Source organism: Onychomys torridus, chromosome 13 (genome assembly GCF_903995425.1).
Source record: "Onychomys torridus chromosome 13, mOncTor1.1, whole genome shotgun sequence".
NCBI classification, from domain to species: domain Eukaryota; kingdom Metazoa; phylum Chordata; class Mammalia; order Rodentia; family Cricetidae; genus Onychomys; species Onychomys torridus.
Genome location: NC_050455.1, coordinates 53032657 through 53054855, shown reverse-complemented (window position 1 = coordinate 53054855; position 22199 = coordinate 53032657).

Genomic DNA, 22199 nt, shown 5'->3' with positions numbered 1-22199 from the left:
CTGTTGGTTCTTCATTCCAAAGCTGCTGTCAGCCTGGAATATAAATATCTGGAGCAGAACTCTGCGGGGCATGGCATGACCCTCTACCACCTTGAATCAGAGCAACTGTGATCGCCCTTGTAGGATCAGGACTATTACTATTTCCTCATAGAAGGATGAGTCATCAGACTCTTGCCTGAGATCTGGCTATCTAGCCCCTCCTACCCACCCCACAGGTTCCTGCAGTCTGGTGTATGTGCTAGGATGTACAGGAGACAGAAAGCTGGCTGAATGTGTAAGTATAGTAATGCAGTTTCTGTGAGTCAGCACCCATACTGGGCAGGGCTTTCAGCAAAGCAGGTGCCTGGGAGTCATCTGTGTCCCTGTAAATAACCCCAATTAACTCACCGGTTCACCAAGCTGGTCTTGGATGGGAGCTGTTCCTCGGGGTGTCAGTGCTTACCTAGGATTAATAGATGTTTCTTTACATCTCCCACACAACAACACTTATGTGTAGGGTTTGCAAGAATGTGTTTTATTTCTTGGAACTAAATGTCAGAGAGCAGTTTCTGATTTATTCTGTTAAGTGCATGCTTAACAACTTCCTCCTTCTTCTCCTCCTCCTCCTCCTCCTCCTCCTCCTCCTCCTCCTGCTCCTCCTCCTCCTGCTCCTCCTCCTCCTGCTCCTCCTCCTGCTCTTCCCCTCTCTCTTTTGAGACAGAGTTTCTCTGTGTTGCCCTGGCTGTCCTGGAATTAACTCTATAGACCAGGCTGGCGCCAACTCACAGAGATCCACCTGTCTCTGCCTTCCAAGTGCTGGGATTAAAGGTATGTGCCACCATGCCTGGCTTCATGTTTAACTTTTCAAGAAGGTAATAGACCACTTTCTTGAGTGGCTGAACCATTTTACACTGTGGTGGAAAGAGTTTTCTCTCTACCCTCCATAGTTCTTTGCTGGGATGGGTACCTATTTAAAAAAAAAAAAAAAGATGGCCAGGTGGTGGTGGCACATACCTTTAGTCCCAGCACATGGGAGTCAGAGGAGGTGGGTTTCTGTAAATTTGAGGCCAGTCTGATTGGTCTACAGAGTGAGTTTCAGAACAGCCAGGGCCATACAGAGAAATGTATTTCTACTAAAATATAAGTGTATTAATGAAAGGAAAACAGAAAGTTTATTAACTTGTATGCTTCATTCAAGATACTCAAGCATATGAGTAAACCTCAAAGAGGTGGCTTTGAGTTCATGTTTAAAGATGCTGTCTGGGAAACTAGTGGGAAATCATGAACTTTAGACCAACTGCTGAGGAGCCTCCATGGGACTGGACTGGGCCCTCTGCATAAGCAAGACAGTTGTGTAGCTTGATCTGCTTAAGGGCCAGTCCCCTGGCAGTAGGATCAAGATCCATCCCTGGTGCATGAGCAGGCTTTTTGGAGTCCACTATCTATGTGGGGGGCACCTTGCACAGCCTTGATACAGGGGGAGGGGCTTGAACCTGCCTCAACTGAATGTACATGCTCTGCTGACTCCCCAAGGGAGGTCTTACTTTGTCTAAGGGAATGGGAAGGTGGGTTGCAGTAGGGAGAGGCTAGGGGGTAGGAGGAGGGAAGAGAGGGGGATCTGTAGTTGGTATGTAAAATGAATAAAAAAAAATTCTTAATTAAAAAATTAACTCAATATACTAGGGATATACAATTCAAATCTGAAAAAAAAAAAGGTGCTGTCTAGGAGCTGGAGAGATGCTTCAGCTGTTAATGGTGTTTGCTGCTCTTGCAGAGGACCAGAGTTCAGTTCCCAGCACCCACACTGAAGGGTTCACAACCACCCACAACTCCAGCTCCTGAGGATTCAACACTATCTTCTGTCCTATGGTGTTTGTTTGAGTCAGGATTTCACTGTGCAGCCCCTGCCATCTTGGAACTTGCTATGCAAACCAGGCTGGCCTCAAATTCTCAATTTACAGACACCATCTTCCTGGGTCTCTCTTACAAACAGAGCTCTCCCTTACAGATGTAAATGCTCTTAAAAGACTAATTTCTGCTGTTTTTTTTTTTTTTAAAGAACTTTTCCTGTGTCTATAGTTTCACAGAATTTCAGCTGATTATCTCAAAATAATCTGTATGCCAAAGAGGTACATTTGGAGTGTCATATTCTGATCTCCTATGGTCAGGCTTTGAGGTGGCATGATCTGGTGTCTTGTTGTTGTTTGTTTTTAATATTTTGGCTCCTTTTGGGGGGGGGGCTTCCACTCAGCTCCCCAATAAATCACATGGAGGTTTATTCTTACTAGTGAATGCTTGATCTTAGCTTAGCTTATTGCTAGCCAGCTTTTCTTAACTTTAAATTATCCCATCTACCTTTTGCCTCTTGGCTTTTTCCGTTCTCTTACTTCTGTAAATCTTACTCTTACTCTGTGGCTTGCAGTGTAGCTGAGTAGCTGGTCCCTGAGGTCCTCCTCCTCCTCCTCTGACTACTTCTTCTCTTTCCCTCTTCCAACTCTTTTCTCTTCCTCTATTATAGTATCTCTCCTGCCAGCCCCGCCTATCCTTTCTCCTGCCTTGCTATTGACCATTCAGTTCTTTATTAGACCACCAGGTGTTTTAGACAGGCACAGTAACACAGCTTCAACAAGTTAAACAAATGCAGCATAAACAAAAGTAACACACCTTAAAATAATATTCTACTAGTGTCTCATATCAGCAATGGAGGAAACTGCAGCTTCATTGAGTCCTTCCAGCATTTTGCACAATTGTTATTTTTTATCTTAGTCATGTTAACTGGTGGGTGGTGACTTCTCATTGTGGCTTGACTTTGCATTTCCACACTGGCTTATGATGATGAATGCCTTTTTTTGTATTCTTTGTCATTTGTCTATGCTTTCCAGTGAGACCTCTACATCCCAGTGGGATTGTTTTTTGACTATTGACTTGTGGGGGCTTTTTTCATATTCTAGATATAAATTCTTTCTCAGATAATGTGGTTTGAGAATACTTTCTGTAGCTCTACACTTTGGCTTAGCAGCTGCTTACAAAAGGAAAAGTTTCCATTCAACGAAGTCCGATGCTTCAAGATTCCCTTCATGGGCTGTGCTTGCGATACCAAGTGTGAAAGTCTTCACTTAACTCTGTAGATTTCCTCCCGTCGTTTTCTTTCAAAGCTTTTAGTTTCCAGTGCAGTTGGGTTCAAATCCTTCAGTTCCATGTTGCAAAGCTCACCCCTGTCCAACTACAGAAGCATCTTCAGTCCTGTTATTGAAACATTCCTATCTGCAAACAGATAAAGCAGAGGGTATATGAAGAGACATATAAATACCATCTGTCTAAGTAATTTGAGGGGCAAATATGGTGGTGCCAGCATTTAATTCCAGCACTCAGGAGGCAGAGACAGACGGATCTCTGTGAGTTCTAGGCCAGCCTGGTCTACAGAGTGAGTTCCAGGAATGTCATGTTGACACCTGAATCTAATTATGACACTAGCGAAAAGAGTTCTTGATTTTGAGATTTTTCTCTTATAAGAAGCAAGTTGATTCATCGTTGGATACCTTACAGAATAGGTAACAAAAGTAAATAAATATCTCCTCTATGATCAACCAAAATAGATGGATTTGCAAGGGCAAACACAAATGACCAGCACCTTTACTAGTTCACTAATATTAATATTTATTAATAGCTGGATTCCTGTCCACACATAGGTTCAGCCTGCAATAAATAGAAAGACTCTACCCTAAAGCAGCCAATACCTAAAATATGAAGTGATTTAAAATACACTCAGCTAGGTTATAGACCAGAATGCTAGGTCCACCTGCACTTTCTGTATAACAACCTAGCTCTTCTGAGAAATGTTATGGCATTGGTCTGTAGGCAGACTTTTCTGTCTGGCCAGCCAGTTCCCAAAGAACTACATAGAGACAATATTAATTATAAATGCTCAGCTGATAGCTTGGGCTTGTTTTTAGCTAGCTCTTATAACTTAAATTAACCCATTTCTATTAACCTATGTGCTACCCAAGGTTTGTTTACCTCATGTACAGACTTCTCATCCTGCTTGCTCTTCACCTCATGGTGTCTCCTCTGACTCTACCATTCTTCTCCCCAGCATCCTCTGTGTCCTGAAATCTTGCCTAGCCATTGGACAACCAGTTTTTTATTAACAATGAGAGCAACACATCTTCACAGTGTGCAGAAGGATTATTCCATAGTATTGGTATGCTTTCCATCACTGTGACCATTATCTGAGGGAATAACTTAGAAGGAGGGAAGGTTCATTTTGGCATACAGCTTCAGAGGTTTCTATCCACAGTCATGTAGAACCTTTCCTAGGAGCTTCCATTGAGACCAAATGTGTCAGGAAATGCATGGTGGAGTAAAGCTGCTGAGCTTGTAGCCACTGGTGGGTCAACAACAGAGAGAAAATAGGAAGCAGCAAGGCACAAGAGCATACCTCCAGTCACCACTTCCTCCAGCCATGTCCCACCTCCTCAGGTTTTCACCACATCCCAACAATGCCATCAAGTTGTGAACCCAACAATAGGTCTGCCCATTGGTGATGTTTGACCTCTCATGATCCAACCATTTCTCAAAAGCCTATTGACTGACAAAAAAGCCTTTATCATATAGTCTTTGTGTGACATTTTAATCCAAACTATCATAGTTTCACATGTGGGTTGTGGAAGCCAGGAGGGGACATGTAAATGTCAATATCTAAGCTCCTTCCTGGATCCTCACTCAATTTTCTACATTGTTTGGGGGTACAGTTACTCTATTTTTAATATTACTTTAAAAATTATTTTTAATCTAATATTTGCTTTTACCTAATGAAGTTCAAAGAATGAGTTATCTTTGAGGTTGAGTTATTATTTATGAAAGAATTACATTTTGAGCATTGTCCTAAGTACTCTATCTGCATTGATTCACTGAATCTTCAAACTCTGTGATAATATAAAGAGATATTTACATAAGACAACTGTGCCAAGTTGTTCCTCATTACATATTTACATGCATCTACCCATCACCACTACCTTACTATAATCAACCCCATTTTATATATAGCATATTAGTCATGAAAGGCTGAGTTGTTGGCCCAGCATACCTCAGGGTGGGAAGTGGCAGAGCTGAGATGCTGTGGTACCCCACTGCCTTTGTACACTGCCCACATCCTTTCCAATAGGTGAGGAAACTGAGATGTGGGAAGGCTACATAAATTCACCAGCAAGTGGGTAGGGAAGGCTAACATTCAAATTTGCAAAAAAACCTAAATTTATTCCTCTGATTATGATTGTGGCTAATGCCCCCGCCCCTACACATAAATACAACATGAAACTTATTATCTTAACTGTTGTTATAGGTTCAGTTCAGTAGTGTTAAACACATCTACATTGTTGGGAAACAGTCCTACTGAGTTTTTGCATTGAGCAAATGTGACACTCTATGACCATTTAACTTCCCTTTTTCAGCTTCCCACAGCCCATAGGAACCATATTCTACTTCCCATTTCTACTTCTAAGATGGAAAACTCTAGAGACTCCATATAAGGGGGATCATACAGCATTTGGGTTTTTTATGACTGGTTTATTTCATTTAGCATGATGTCCTCAAGATTGATTCATATTGTATGTGGCCTGGGTCTGAATCTACTTCCTTTTAAAACTGAAGAATATTCAATTATATCTATACATAAATCCAAGTATCTTTGACCCAAACCCATGGGGTTGACTTTTACAGCTTTCTGCTTTCTGTTATGTCTTCTAGATTCTTCTCTCACATTGTACCATTTATATCCCTTGTGGATACTTGTAGCAGGTCTTTCTCTGTCCCACCTGCCAGCTCCCAAATCACAACGCAGAGACTTTCTATTAATTATGAAAGCTTGGCCAACAGCTTAGGCTTGTTTCTAAGTAGCTCGTATAATTTAAATTACCCCATTTCTATTAATTTACTTTCTGCCTTGTAGCTTTATTATCTTATCTCCACTGTGCCCATCCTGCTTGCTCTGCATCTCATGACTTCTCTGCCCTTTTTCTTCCCAATGTCCTTTTGTGCCTTTAAATCCTGCCTAGCTATTGGCTGTTCAGCTTTTTATTAAACCAATCACAGTGACATATCTTTACACAGTGTAATCAGATATCTCACAACAGATACCAAATAGCATTGATCATTATTAGTGTTAGAAAGTGTTTTCACATGTTTGCCTTCTAACACATATAAAACATGCTCTAACACATATAGCCTTCTATATTTAGTATCTCTTGGAGCTGTGATATTACTTCAGGTCTGCAACAAAGAAGATCTAAATATGCTAAGTGAAAGTTTGAATTTCTGTGGCAACTTAAATTGACTAGGGATGATTTTGTAGAGCATGGCATTAAGAGGTTGGGTCTGGGCTCAGAATCAAGAGAGATGTTGAGCACAGGCTCAGGAGGAAGAATGTGACATGAGGCACATGAACTGCCTGATCCTGGCCTAGATGACCCTCTTCCTTTCCCTTGCATGGTGATGGCACGGGAAGCTGAAGTGTGAAAGGAGGGAGTGGGGAGTGTGTGGCAAACATAAAAACATTCATGCCATGACTGGCTGAACTGCAGTTCTGGAAGTGGGCAGCCCCACTCTCTGTCACAGTGAAAACATCTCTGTCTGCTAAATTTGTGATTTCCTCCTAGCAACAATTTATGTTCTAGAGAGTGACAAGGCCTTCAGTGGCTCTTCTTATGGCCTCTAAGTTCAGCTCAGGCAGGAGGGGAAAGGTACATCCACTTCCCTTTCTGCCCCATACCCACCAACAGGCTCCTCAGATTTGGAGAGAAGAGCACAAGTCAGCCTTGTCCTTTAGTTTGGAGAGAGAAGACTCCCATAGAAATCACTGGGGACCAGACAGAGGGCCAGAGGCCCAGCACTCTAACATAGCCATAGGCTTCTGAAGACATTTGACTCAAGCCAGACATGGTGTCAGCAATCTGCAACCCCAGCACCTGGGCAGTTGAGGCAGAAGGATCACAAGTTAGAGGCCATCCTTGACTACCTAGGGAATTACTGACTGGCCTGGGCTACAGAGCAAGAACTTGTCTCCCCAGAACAAAAACTAACCAACTGAAAAAATACCATCTGGATGAAGTGACTTTAAATAGTATGGCCCTCACCACTTCACTAATGAGCTTAATTCCTAACCAGATTCTAAATACTTACCTTTATACCCACAGATAAGTATAGATCTCACCCCTCATCAAAGACTCTTCTCTTTGCTACAGATGGAGACCATTACAGAAAACCACAACTGGTCAAAATGCAGAGGTCAACTGACTGGGATGCTCGACCCCCAAATGATGCTTCTATGACACAACTCCTGTACTGAAGTGCAGAGAACATCTTGGGAACATAGAGGAAAAGATTATAAGAACCAGAGGACCAGGGAGGCTGCTGTGAGATTATGTCTCCTAGAAACGACAGGGAAGCTTACACCCATGAAACCTTAACAATATGGCTGCTTCAATAAGACCTGATCAAGAGTGACACTAATAGACAAGGGGGAAAATTTCATGGAGACTACCCCTAGACAAAGAACTATAGGCAACTAAGGGATGCTGAGAACACAATTAGTCTTCTCCAGGGATGAGCCCACTAATCAGTTATCTAATGCCAAGTGATCAGCTCTGAAATCATATAATTAACAGTAAATGAACCAAGCAGGTTGTATTTATATAGTTATGTTCTTGCTTGCCCACAGGTGTGTGTGTGTGTGTGTGTGTGTGCGCGCAGAAATAACAACTAAACAAAAAGAAACCATGAATTTGAGAGGGAGCAATGGGAGGGGTTGGAAGGAGGAAAAAGAAGAGAGAAATTACGCAATTATATTTAATTAAACAAAAATAAAAATAAAAAAAATTAGCATGGTTCGGTTTAAAATGTCAAGGAACATGTTCTCTGTGTGTTTGTTTATATATATAGTCAGCCTGTGGAGGCCAGAGGTCAACCTCTGGTGTCGTGTTGTTCCTCAGAAGTCATCTACTTTGTTTTGCTTGCTTGTTTGTTTGTTTTGAGGCAGGCTCTGTCATTAGCCTAGAGCTCATCAAGTAGGTTAGGCTAGCTGGCCAGCTAGCCCCGGGGATCCACTTGTCTTCACCCCTCTACACTGGGATTATAAGCCTAAGCCATCACTCTTGGCATTGGGTTTGTTTGTTTATTTATTTTTGAAAAGGGGTCTCTGTTATATAGACTGGACTAGCCTTGAACTCACAGAGACCCATCTGCCTCTACTTTCCAAATGCTAGGATTAAAAAACCTATACCACCATGCATGACCCTTGGCTTTTTGAGTGATTTCGGAGATCAAACACAGGTCCTTATGCTAGTGTGGCAAAGCTTTTCCTGATCGAACTACCCAGCCTGAATATGCACTTTTTCAGTGATGTTCATACTGATGCTCCCTCCATTTGTTTGTTTTGTGTTTTGTCTACTAGGTTTCCTTGACAAATACAACTATATTTAAACATATAAGCTGTTTTCAATCATTTTCTTGGTGTCTACATTGCCCTTCATGTTTTTTAGCTGTTTATACCATTAATCACTATCTATGGCTCAGGAATCTCATGAAGTGTATGTGTGTGTGTGTGTGTGTGTGTGTGTGTGTGTGTGTGTGTGTAGATAGAGGTTCACTACATAGCCCTAGCTGGCCTGGAACTCACTATGTAGCCCAGGCTTAACTTGATGTTTCTGCCTCTTGTCTCCAGAATTGGGGATTACAGAGCCATGCTCCCATGCTTGGCCCCCATCTAGTTTTTATAGACAGCAGTGATGAGTGGGCATTGGAGGGAACTGGCATTCTTGTGACATGAATAGTCACACCAAGTGAAGATGAGACTAAGGGTAGAAAAAAGGAAGCTGCCTGTCCCCTGCAAGTACTACACGACATTCCTGATCAATAGGTAGATTAAAGACACGAACAGAAAAAACATGAAGAGTAATGTAGACACCAAGAAAATGATGGAAAACAGCTCATACGTCTAATTATAGTTAGACTAAATATAGATGTAGTTTTCAAGGAAACCTAGGAGACAAAAACAAAAACCAATAGCTACTAAAGAAATGTTATTGACTCCGGAAGGAAGCTTTCTGATAAGGCACAGTCCCAGGCTCCTATGTCAGCTGGCCCTCCATAGGGACAAGTGGCCACTTCTGTGTCTGAGGAAGGAAGCTCCCTGAGTCCATCAGTGGCCAGCCAAGGAGTCAGTAGAAAAAAAATCAAATTCCAAAGAAGATTCCTGAAGAGTTTTATTCTGACAGCTCTGCTCCCTTGTTGAGGACAAAGGGTTAAGCTGGGTAAGCAAGAGCGTGATGATGAGTCTTTATCCCTTCCACGGTCACTTGGTGACTCAGGCATTTATCCAGCAGGTGTATGCCATGCGACTCCTAGGGCCATTGCTCATCATCTGGAACAAAAGAAAATATTAAATAAGGCCAGGCAGTGTTGGCACACTCCTTTAATCCCAGCACTCAGGAGGCAGAGGCAGGCAAATCTTTGAGTTCAAGGCCAGCCTGGTCTATAAAGCGAGTTCCAGGACAGCCAGGGCTACACAGAGAAACCCTCTCTTGGGAAACAAACAAACAAACAGACCAGAAAATATGGAGCAGGGAAAATACAAAGTGAACTGTAATAGGAGATTGTAAAAGCCAAAGTTACATTTTAATTTTAATTACTATGCCTTAGAGATCCATGAATCAAAAATGCCTCTGATCTGCAAGCCCCTTGCCCAAGGACAGACAGTTCATAAAATGCTAGAGGCTATTGTTTATGGGAGATAACAAGCTACGTGTCTTCACTCCCCTAAACAAGTTTATTTGACCCATCTGTACCAGATGTGTTTGATCACATGTGGGCAGGAGGTACCATGGGCAGGAAATATCTTAGTATGTATGCTTGCCCATGATTGGATGTAGGCTGGAGGTGTGTTAGGACATACCTCATGCTTGCTCTGATTGGACCTGATAGGAAATGCAATGGATTATGGGTTTTCCCTTTTTTTTTTTTCCCAGACAGGGTTTCTCTGTGTAGCTTTGCACCTTTCCTGGAACTCACTTTGTAGACCAGGCTGGCCTCAAACTCACAGAGATATGCCTGCCTCTGCCTCCCGAGTGCTGGGATTAAAGGCGTGCGCCACCACTGCCCGGCGGATTTTCCTTCTTAAGTCGCTGCAAATATGTCTCAGGGCCATTTCCTAGGAACCTTGAGTATGGACTTGGCCAGTATTTAATTAAAGCTTGCTTCAAATTTGGCTTTAAACTGTGATAGTGGTCTTATTCTCGATCAGTGGCATTAACAAGATACACTTATGTAAGTTTACATTTTCTGGTAGCCATATTTTTCTAAAAAGAAGAAAATAAATATAATAGTGTATTTTATTAAACCAATGTATCTAAGAGGGGGTTTTTTTGGTTGTTTTTTTGTTTTTTTGTTTTTTTTTTTTGAGCTGAGGATCGAACCTAGGGCTTTGTGCTTGCTAGGCAAGCGTTCTACCATTAAGCTAAATCCCCAACCCCCTAAGAGGTTTTTCATATAAAAATTATCAAAAGATAGTCTATCTTTCTTTTTCTGATACTAAATATTCCTTATCTGCTGGGTGCTTTACACTGGCAGCTCATCTTAACTTGGGCTTGAGACATTTTGAGTGGTCAGGAACCACATGGGGCTCATAGCTACTCTCATATACAGCAAAGCTCAAGGAAAAACAATTATGCCAAATTAACCCTGGATAAAATAAACTCTATTATATAAATGTGTGTGTGTGTTTAAAAACATGTTTCATATATATAGTTACAATAGATTGCAGAATATTCATATATGTATATATACCCACATATAGCAATGAGAATTAATGAACAGAGCTATTGACATCATCCCAGATGGGTCTCTCAGCTTGGGAATGAAAGAGTATATAGAATGTGTATGGTATTACTCTGTTTATAAAAATCCCAAAGTGTGAAAACAAGGAAGATGCTGTTTAGAAACGAATGCACCTCTCTCCGTTATGAAATACCTTAGACTTAATGATTTATAAATAGCAACGATGGGGGAGGGGTATGACGTCACTCCCAGCTGAGGAGCTACTGGCCATTGATGGCTGCTGAAGAAGGAGGAGTTCCTTGTGTTCAGTGGCATGGCCACTGGTTAAGTTGTCCATGATCTAGTAAACAACTCCATGTCCAGGCCTATGCAAGAAACCCTAATTAAAGCCAGAGGGATATAATAATCAACAGAAGATGCAAAGCTGGAGGGGGCATGTTAGAGAGAGGCATTCCAGAGGGGGTGAGGGGAAATGAGAAAGGAGGTGAATATAATTAAAATATGTTATATATGCATTATTTTTAAAAATAAATGATAGCATTTACAATTCTGGAGGCTGGGGAATCCAAGGTCAAAGTCCAGACAGATCTGCTATTTGGGAAAGGCTGGCTCTCATCCTTCCAAGATGTGCCTTGTAGCTGGGTCTTCACGTTGTACAGGGGGACAAACCAGCCAAGCAGTCTCTTTCAAGCTCTTTTAATAAGGGTAGTAGTAGCACCATCCCAAAGACAGAGCACTCCCAAGTCAACCATCTTCTGCAGAGTCTACCTCCTAACACGGTTGCACTGGGATTGTTCCTCAGCACGAGTTCAAACCACAATAGCATGAATGCTAAAACAGAGCAGGAAGCAATGCCTGGGAAGGAGAAATGAAGGATAGACAAATGAGAGACAAAAAGAAATGAAGGGCTCACTTGGGAGCATCTCTGGCTGCTGTGGGATGATCCTTCTGTATGCTGTGAATATGTATTACTCTCATTGGTTAATAATAAAGCTGTTTGGCTAATAGCAAGGCAGAATAAAGTTAGATGGGACAATCAAGCTGAGGCCTGGGATGAAGAAGGGTGGAGTCAAGAGAAGCATGAGCGAGCTGCCCAAGAAGCAAGATGCCAGAGGACCGGTAATACATGGGCCATGTGGCAATCCATAGATTAATAAAAATGGATTAATTTACATGTAAGAGGTAGTTAATAATAAGCCTGAGCTATTGGACTAATAATTTATAATTAATATAAGCTTTTGTGTGTGTTTTTGGGACCAGGTGGTCTCCGTCTCCGTTTACATCTGACAGTAGCAATATTTTATTGTAGAAGATGGTGTGGTGTTTGGTAGAGTACCCATCTATACCCCTTTATAAATGCCTTTCTTTTGATACTGAAGATGGAATCCCAAATCTAGTGCATGTCAGGCAAGGACTCCACAACTGAGCTACATCCCTTGGCTTATGAGTATTTTAAGTACAGTATTTTAAGTGCCCAGAACTCCCAAAGAATGTGAAAAACAACACCTTACTTGGTATTGCTGTTACAAGTGCTATCTTGGAATAGCTGGCTATGATGGTTAGCATTATCTATCAACTTGATATCTAGAATTGCTGGGGGGAAAGGCCTCTGGGCCTGTCTCTGGGGATGATAGCAAGACACCAGTGTCTGGTTGGGATCCTGGACCATAAACATGGAGAAAAAGCTGAGCTGGAGCATCACTCTCTGCTTCCTGATCATGATGACAGGCTGCTTCCAGCTCCTTCAGCCTTGGTTTTTCCGTGATGGTGGGCTAGACCCTTGCACTATGATCCTTTCTCCCTTAAGCTGCCTTTGTCAGTATATCTTACCACAGCAAGAAGGAAGGATATTAAAATTCCCACCAAGCTCTTTCAACTAGGCAGGTCAGAGAGAACACCTTAGCAGATGAAGGAAATAGGGAGAGGTGCATCTCAAAGCAGACAAATCTGGGGCTCCTAGAGTTCAGGAGCTGCCACTGGACCTGTGGATCTCTCCTCCTGCTGCTGAGAGAGGCCTGGTGCTTTAGTTTTTCTTATGAGAGATTGGTTAAAAAACATGGAAAGTCAGTAGGTATCATTTCCCCCTAACCTGACAGTCAGGCTAAGCAGTCTCCGGCATGGTCATTTTATGAGAGCAGCGATTCCATCCCTAAGACAGAGCTTTCACAAGCTAACCCTTTCTAAAGGGTCTACCTCTTCATGTGGTTACAGTGGGGACTGTGCTTCAGCAAGAATTCAAGGCTCGTCTGTGCTCTGTGATGACAAGATGCCTCAAGCAGGCCATTCAATCCCCCTGTGGTAAGTGTGGAAGTCTGGTTCCTCAGCTCTCACTGCTTATGTCCATGCCCCACCGCATGGACCACAAATCCCAACCTGGTAAAGTCTCAGGTAGAGCATTCACTTGCAACTCACCCCTGAAAAGGAACATGAGGATTCATACAGAAAGGCTGTGTAACAAGGTTTGTGGGCCCTGTCAGGTGATTACATACACAGTCATGGAGAGTCTACTCTCCTGTGGTAATCCAGTAATCTGCCCTGGAGCCTGTGAAATTCACTGGCTGGGAATCCCTTATGTTGAGACTAAAGGATCTGATTGTCACAGTCTAACCTGATCAGATGTCAACTGATGTTGCGTCATGAGACATTGATCAGGTCACGGAGCTGAATGTTGCTCCCGCCAGCCACAAAGGAAGAATGGAAATGGGAAGCAGTTACCACTTGAAAAAAGAATGTATTTTTGTGTATTCGTTGTGGTTATCGATGCCTGGTTTTGCATGTTCAAAGTTGCTTTTGAATGAAACTCTGAGTGAGTAAAATTTGGCCTTTGTCCCATCACCCCTTCCTTAATACTTTCTTTCTCTAGGTGCAAATTAGTATGAATACCAGGTTTGCTGCTATGACAGAGAGGACCAATAATACATTGTGTAATATGGAAGTACATTTCTCTGGTAGGTAAAATTCCAAGCCACTATGGCAATATTCACACATCATGGATGGTTTTAAGGCCTGTAGCACGCAGCTAGTTCTTCTGCATCCTCTAATACGGGTGAGTTTTCCCCATCTTCTAGTGACCCAACATCATTGCCTTCGATCCTGTCAACTCCTCTGTATTCCACCCTGTGTAAAGAATTACAGGGACAAGAAGCATAGTCAGAAAGTTGCACCCATCACTGAATCCAGAATTTTACCATCTGTCTACACAAAGCCGTAAGAAAGGGCTGGCTTAAAGCTATGAGCAGAGTTCAGCTTCAGCAACAAGAATAATGCAGAGTAATGGGAAGAAGATCGTATCTACTCTCTAGATTCATGCCAGGCTGTGCTGTGGAGGAGATCTGCATGTACCAGGAAGATGCTGGCAGAGTCAGCAGTGACAGGAAGTGGCCCTCTGACTTGGACAAGGTAAAGCCCTAAGTAAAAGAACTAAAGGATGTCCAGGAATACTCTGTTCCATTGACTTCTGACTCGCCAGACCTATCCTAAGAGTCTCCACGTGCAGGTGAGTCTTGGGCTGTTTACATGGGGAGGGAATTGCCTACCGTGTTGAGTTCGACCATGTTGTGCAGCAGCTCAAACCCCACATTCCAAGGAAAATCCCAGATTCCCACGCTGGTTGTTGAGTTAGAATTGGCTACTCTGTCTGTGTCTGTATCCTATCTCTTGTGGCCCTATGCCTTCCTCACTCTTGAGTGGCAACCACAAGGTGCTCTTTAGTATTCTAAAGCATGGGGTGCATGTTTCTGCTGAAGAGTTGTACCTGCTGGGTCTTTTGTCTAGCCTGTTCTTCCCCAAATATGCGCAATCTGGCTGCCTTCTTCTTTCAAGTCTCCCCTTAGTTACCACCTCTGTTAAGAGCCAAATCCTGACCCATCCAGCCACACTGGTGCTACCCAGAACAGAGGGAACAGACTACAAAGCCTCAGGATTTCTATTGCTGTGATAATACCATGACAGAAAACTTGGGGAGCAAAGAGTTTATTTCAGCTTACAGTTCCACATCCCAGTCCATCATTGAGGGAAGTCAGGGTGGGGACACAAGGGGAGGAGCCTAGAGGCAGGAACTGAAAAGAAGTCAGGAGGAGTGCTGCTTACTTGCTCACTCAGCCTGATTTCTTACACACTCCAGGACTACTTGCCCATCATTGGCACCATCCACAGTGGGCTGGGCCCTCCCACATCAATCACTAAAAATGAAAATGCTCGACAGGTTTGCCTACAGGTTAATCTGGTGGGGGCATTTTCTCAGTTGAGGTTCTCTCTTCCTGAAGGACTCTAGCCTATGTTGAGTTGACATAAAAACTAACCAATACAACATCCAAAGGTATAGACAAGTACCATGTTGCTGAGTTCAGGTGATGAATCATGTGGCCTGTATCTTAGTCATGCATGCATGGGAGGGCCACTACTATGCTTTTATAACCTGTTACATCACATAATCATCATAATTTAAACTCTCAATCAAGCCCATGTTTTCTTTTCTTGTTTTCTCTGTGCTGGGGATGCAACCCAAGGCTTGTACATAATAGGAGCAAGCATGTGTTCTACCGCTGAGCTACGTCTCCAGCACAAACTTGTTTTAAATTTCTGCATGCAGTAATTGCCCAGATTGCCACTGTGATAAAGCACCAGGACCAAAAGCAACTTGGAGAGCAAAAGGTTTATTTCTGCTTACAGTTTGCACTCCATGATGAACGGAAGTCAGGGCAGGAATTTGAAATAGTATCCTAGAGTCAGGAACTGAAGAGAAGCCATGGAGGAGCACTACTTACTACTGGCTTGTTCCTCCTGCCTTGCTCAGTTTGCTTGCTTAAACACCCCAGGACTACCTGTCCAGGGGTGGCACCACCCACAGTGGCCTGGGCCCTTCCGCATTGATGTCAGTTAATAAAATGCACTACCGACTTGCCTACTGGCCAATCTGAGGGAGGCATTTTTTCAGTTGAGGGTCCCTCTTCTCATATGACTCTAGCTTGTGTCAAATTGGAAAAAAAAAAAATTCACCCAGGAAGGGAGGGAATTGTTTTTGAAACCTTGTGGAGGAATCAGAGCCCTCCTGCCCTCAAGATAAGTCAAAAAGCGTGACTTACCCAGGCAGTGCTTGGTGCCACTGTCACCAGCAGGGTTTGTGTCTTAGCTCTTAACTACAGCTGACGTGTTTCTGTAGCTGCTTGATCATGTGCTTCTGGCCTCTCTAATCACGGAGTGACTCCGTGAGGACAGCAGCACAGTCCTGCCTTCAGATCATCAATATCAACTGGCATTTAGGACACCGTGCTGTTTGTCTTTGTGGGGAAAGAACTTCCTTCTTAGATGTGACAGGTGAGGTGACAGCCGGCCAGTGGAAGTTGACCAGATCCCTTCCGTCTCCTGTTTCCAAGTTTCCAGTTAGTGAGCACACAATGTGCTTACTTACGTGGTTTTGTTTGCATGGTTTTTTTTTTGTCCTCCCAGAAATCCTGGTAAGAGAAATCATTCCACCCTAAACACAGCATGACACTCACAAATGACTGGATGAGCCATGGAACTGCTGTGTAAGAATCAGGAATCGGGGTTGGGGATTTAGCTCAGTGGTAGAGTGCTCGCCTCACAAGTGCAAGGCCCTGGGTTCGATCCTCAGCTTAAAAAAAAAAAAAAAAAAGAAGAAGAAGAATCAGGAAACACAAGTCCATTTCAGATACAGTTTCATCCAGATTTTGTTTTACAGTGATCTAGAAAACAGCAATCTAAGGTTGTTTATGCTTTCTTGATATGTGCAACTAAACCAGTCTCTGGCCATCGCTAGAGTGTACTTGCACTATGCCAAAGAGAAAACAAGAGAACGGCATTAGTGAGCAGAGCTTCAGAGAGCTCCACACTTCTGAGCAGGAATTCAACAGTAGTAGTCCAGAAAATAATTGCGTAGTGAGGTGAGAAAACCACAGGGGAACTCTAAAGAAGATGACCTAGGTCTATCAATGCCAGATCAAAGGTCACTCACTCAGTGAAGCAGTTGTAAATCCTGATGCCCGGGCAAACCTACTCGGTCAAGTCAGTGAGTTTTCAAAATCTCATCTGTTCATCATTGGTCGAGAGCAGCCCTCCACCAACTTCAACCTGCATATGCAGCATGTAGGTATATTGTTAAATGGGAGTTCTAATAAGCAGGGCTGGATGAGCCTGAGGCTACATTTCCTTATACATACATACATACATACATACATACATACATACATACATACATACATATACATATAGTGTGTGTGTGTAATGTTATGTATACTTGCACATGGGTGTATGCAATGTTTGTATGCAGATGAGCACCCATTATTGTGCATGGATATATAGAGTCAACATTAATGCTTTCCTCAGCCTTCCTCTACATTATTTTTTGAAACAGGGTCTCTTGTCAAACCTGGAGCTTGTCAGTTTAGCTAGTCTAGATGGCCAGCAAATTCTAGACATTCACTTGTCTCTGAGCCATTTCCGGTGTGTGTGTGTGTGTGTGTGTGTGTGTGTGTGTGTGTGTGTGTGTGTGTGTGTGTGTTATGTATGGGTGAGAGCTACAGAGGCTTGCTGCCACTCCTGGCTTTTATGTGGGTGCTGGATATGTTGCAAAAACTTTGTCATTAGAGCCATCTCATAGGCCCAGAGTCTGTATTTCTCACAAGCTGTCCAAGATGCTGCTGCCACTGATCTATGGACCACATTTGAGGAACAAGGGTCAAAACTGCACATGGCTGCATAAAGTAGTGATAGTGAGCAAGCAGGTCAGCAGGTGGGGCTTGAAAAGTGTCTTCAGACCTCCTTTTTTTTTTGTAGTTATTGTTTTAATTTTCTGTGTATGAATGTTTCCTGTATGTATGTATGTATGTGCACCATGTGCATGTTTGGTGCCCAAGAAGACCAGAATACAGTGTCAGATACCCTAGAATTGGAATTATAGACAGTTGGGAGCTGCCGCATGGGTGCTGAGAACCAAACCCAGGTCTCCATCGAGCAGTCAGTGCTCTTAACTACTAGCCACCCACCCCATCCACTTTTGTCACATTTTTTATTGTAACTAAACAAACATGACATAGTTTACCACTTGTATCATTCTTAAGTTCTAGTTTGTGGCCATCATACACATTCATTAGGTTGCACAGCCCCATCCACCTCCAGAACCTTTTTTTTAATCTTCCCAAATGAAACTCTGCCCATTAAACCATTCCCTATATCCCTTCCACCCAAGGCTGGCAGCCACCACGCCATTTTGGCCTCTGTAGATTTGTCTGTTCTAGGTAGAATCACGCAGGATGTGTCATTCTGTGTTTTGTCTTATTCACTTAGCGTAAAAGTTCAAAGTTCATCCATATGTCAAAATTCCATACCTTTGTATGTATGTGTGAGTGTATAGTGTGTGTGTGTGTGTGTGTGTGTGTGTGTGTGTGTGACTGTGTGCTCACGTGTGTACACCCCCATGTGTTTGTGCATATTTGGAGGCCAAAGGTCAACCTTGGGTTTCATTCTTCAGAATCCATCCAACTTGTTATTTATTTATTTTTGTCCACAATTGAAACTTGGAAAAACTGACACCAAAGTAGGAGGTCATTGTCATATGCTTTATAAAAATCAAACATAATTATATAGTCTAGGGAGAGTAACTACACTTGCTAAGGCTTTCTGTGAGAAGACACAAATTTGAGAAGTTGTAGAGACCACGAGTGTGGCTTTCTTCTAAGTGAACAGCCTTCTGGGAGTCTGGCCTTTCCTCCCATTAAACATAGCTGAAGACTGTGGTGATCATGTAGCAACCTGGACATTTTACATCCATGAAGGAAGAATTTGGACACTGAAGGAGGCAGTTTCTGTTTGGGTTTTTTTTTTTTTCTCCTTTCCCACCCAGCCAAAGGCAGGGTGAGCATGGCTCCTCGGGTCCCTGAGGTGAAGAGTGTGGAGCAGCAACTTCCCCATCTTGCTATTATTTTGTTTGAAGAAAGGCATTTATTGAGGGGTGAGGAAACACACACATACAACAGACACACAGAAAGGGGGACTTGGAAAGCAAAAACATCCCCCTACCTTATTTTGTTTCTGTGGCTAGTACATTGTTTTAATTGAAAATAGATTTTTATTCATATAATATATTCTGATTACAGTTTCCCCTCCTCCAACTCTTCCCAGATCCCACCTCCCCTCCCATCTGAATCCACACCCTTTCTCTCTCCCTTTCATTAGAACACAGACATCTAAAAAGTTAAAATAAAATCTAAAAAAATGAAAAACAACAACTCAGAATCTGATAGGACAAAACATACAGAAAAAAACAGAGATTAAGAAAAAGCATAAGAAAGACATACAGACTCAGACACACATTCACATACGCACAAATCCTGTAAAAACAGAAAATCAGAAATAATAATATATAAGCAAAAGACTTTTAAGGTCATAAAAATACCCAGACATATCATTATGAAAGAAAAAATAAAACCCTCCAAAAATACCATTGAGTTCATTTTGTAGGGACCATCTACTGCTGGATGTGGGGCCTACCCTTAACTGTGGTTTGTATGCCCAGCAAGACTCCATTGGAGAAAACTAGGTTTTTGTTTTGTTTTGTCTTGAATCTATCCCATATCTTGTCTTTTTGGGTCTGGGTTCCTCACTCAGGATGACTTTTTCTATCTCTATCCATTTACTTGTGAATTTCATGATTTTGGTTTGTTTTTAACAGCTCAGTAATATTCCATAAAGTAGTGATAGTGATATTATATAATGTTCCACATTTTCTTCATCCCATTCTAATGTTGAAGGACATCTAGGCTGTTTCCAATTTCTGAATATTATGACTATAACAAAAAAGAACATTGTTTGGCAAGTGTCTTTGCAGTAGGATGAAGCATCCTTTGGGTATATGCCCAAGAGTGGTATAGCTGGATCTTGAGGTAGATATATTCCAGCTTCCTGAGGAACCATCACACCAATATCCATAGTGGCTGTAAGTGTTCCCTTTACCCCACATTCTTGCCAGCAAGAGCTGTCATTTGTTTTATTGATCTTGGCCATTCTGACTGGTGTAAGAGTAATCTCAATGTAGTTTTTATTTGCATTTGCCTGATGACTAAGAACGTTGAACATTTCTTTAAGTGTTTCTCAGACATTTGTGTTTCACCATTAAAAACTGTCTATTTAGATCTACACCCCATTTTTAATTGGGTAATTTTTCTTGATGTCCAGTTTTTTTTTAGTTATTTATATATTTTAGATATTAGCCCTCTATTAGATGTGTAGTTGGTGGGGAAAAAAAATCCCATTTTGTAGCCTGCTGTTTTGTCTGAATGCTGGTGGTGTCCTTTGCCGTTCAGAAGCTTTTCAGTTCATGAGGTCCCATTTATTAACTGCTGTTCTTAGTTCCTGTGCTGTTTGGTATCCTGTTCAGAAAGTCTTCCTGTGCCAATGAGTTCAAGGCTATTTCCTACTTTCTCTTCTATCAGGTTCAGTGTCTCTGACCTTATGTTGAGGTTTTCGATACGTTTAGAGTTGAGTTCTGTGCAGGTGGTAAGTCTGGATCTATTTGCGTTCTACATGCAGCCATCCAGCGTGACCAGCACCATTTGTAAAATGCTGTCTTTTTCCCCAGTATGAATTTCTGGCTTCTTCCTAACAAAAGAAACAGTTGTCCATAGATCTGTGAACTTACCTCTGGGTCTTCAGTTCTGTTGATCAACTTGTCTATTTTTATGCCATGCTGTTTGTATTACTACAGCTCTGTAGTACAATTTGAAATTGTACTTTGATTATTCAGGATTGTTTTAGTTATCCTGTTTTTTTTTTTTTTTTAAATGTGTGTGTTTTCATGTGAAGCTGAAATCTGTCCTTTCAAGTTCTGTGAAAAACTGTGTTGGAATTTTGATGGGGACTGTATTGAATCTGTAGATTGATTTTTATTTTATTAATCCTACCAATCCATGAGCATGGGAAATTTTTTAATGTTCTGATATCTTCTTTAAGTTCTTTCTTCAGTTTGTCTTAAAGTTTTTCATTACACAAGGTTTTTTTTTTTTTTTCATTTGCTTACTTAGAGTTACCCCAAGGTTTTTTTGTTTTGTTTTGGGTTTGTTTTGTTTTTTGTTTTTGTTTTTTTTTTTTCAGGCTATTGTAGAAGATACTGTTCTCCTGCCTCATTTTCTCATTTTTTTAGACAGACTATGCCTGTAAATTTGGCTCACTGAATAGAGCTCACTGAATAGGCTCAGCTAGGTGGACACCAAGCCTTAGGAGCTGCTTGTCTCTGCCTCATTAGGACTGGAATTATAAACGCATGCTACCATGTCCGACTTTATTTCTTCATTTGCATGGAGTGTGAGGATTGAACTTAGGTCATTCCTATAAGTGCAAGCACTTTACTGACTAGGCAATTTCCTCAGCTTAGAACTTGACCCTTTTGCAGACTTTCTAAAGCATTTTATAAAATAAAAAAAAAGGTAGGTGTGTGCATGTGCACATGCCTGTGCGTGCGTGCCTCTATGTGCATGTGGGCATGTGTGCAAATGCCTTTGGAGGCCAGAGGGTGTCCAGTCCCCTAGAGCTGTATTTACAGGTAGTTGGTGATGATCCACCCAATCTGGATGCTAGGAACTGAATTCAGGTCGTCTGTAAGAGCAGTATATACTCTTAACCACTGAGCACCTTCTAGCCCTGAATTCTCCCCTTTTAATAAGGTTAAATAGCTCTTTTTTGTGGTGCCTCCTAGGCAATGATCTGCTCCAAGAGGAAGCTGAATACCTTGTTCCTGGCCACTGGCTGTGAGAAACTCATTGAAGTGGATGATGATACAAGCTTAGCATATTCTATAAGAAGCGTATGGCCACATAAGTAGCTGCTGATACTTTGGGTGAAGAAAGGAAGGATTATGTGGTTCAAATCCATGATGGTACTAACAAGCAAGGTTTTTGCATGAAGCAAGACACCTTGACTCATGGCAGAGTGCACCTATTGTCGAATAAGGAGTATTTTTGTTCTAGACCAAGGAGAACTGGGAGGGGGAAGGAGTGCGTGTCTGTTTGAAGATGTATTGTGGATGCCAATCTGAGTGTTCTCAACTTCTAAAAAATAAAGAGAGAAGGATATTCCTGGACTGACAGATACTACTGTGCCTCTTTGGCTGGGGCCTCAAAGAGCTAGCAGGATCTGAAAGTATGCTAGTCTCTCTAAAGAAGATGATGCCCGCCAATATCTTGTCCGAAAGCCCTGAAACCAAGAAGGTAAGAAGCCCAAGACCAAAGCTCCCAAGATTCAGTGCCTTGTCACTTCGTGTGTCCTGTAACACGAACGCTGACACATTGCTCTGAAGAGACAACATTGCTCAGGAAAACAAGGAGGAGGCGGCAGAATGTGCTAAGCTTTTGGCTCAGAGGATGAAGGAAACCAAAGAAAAA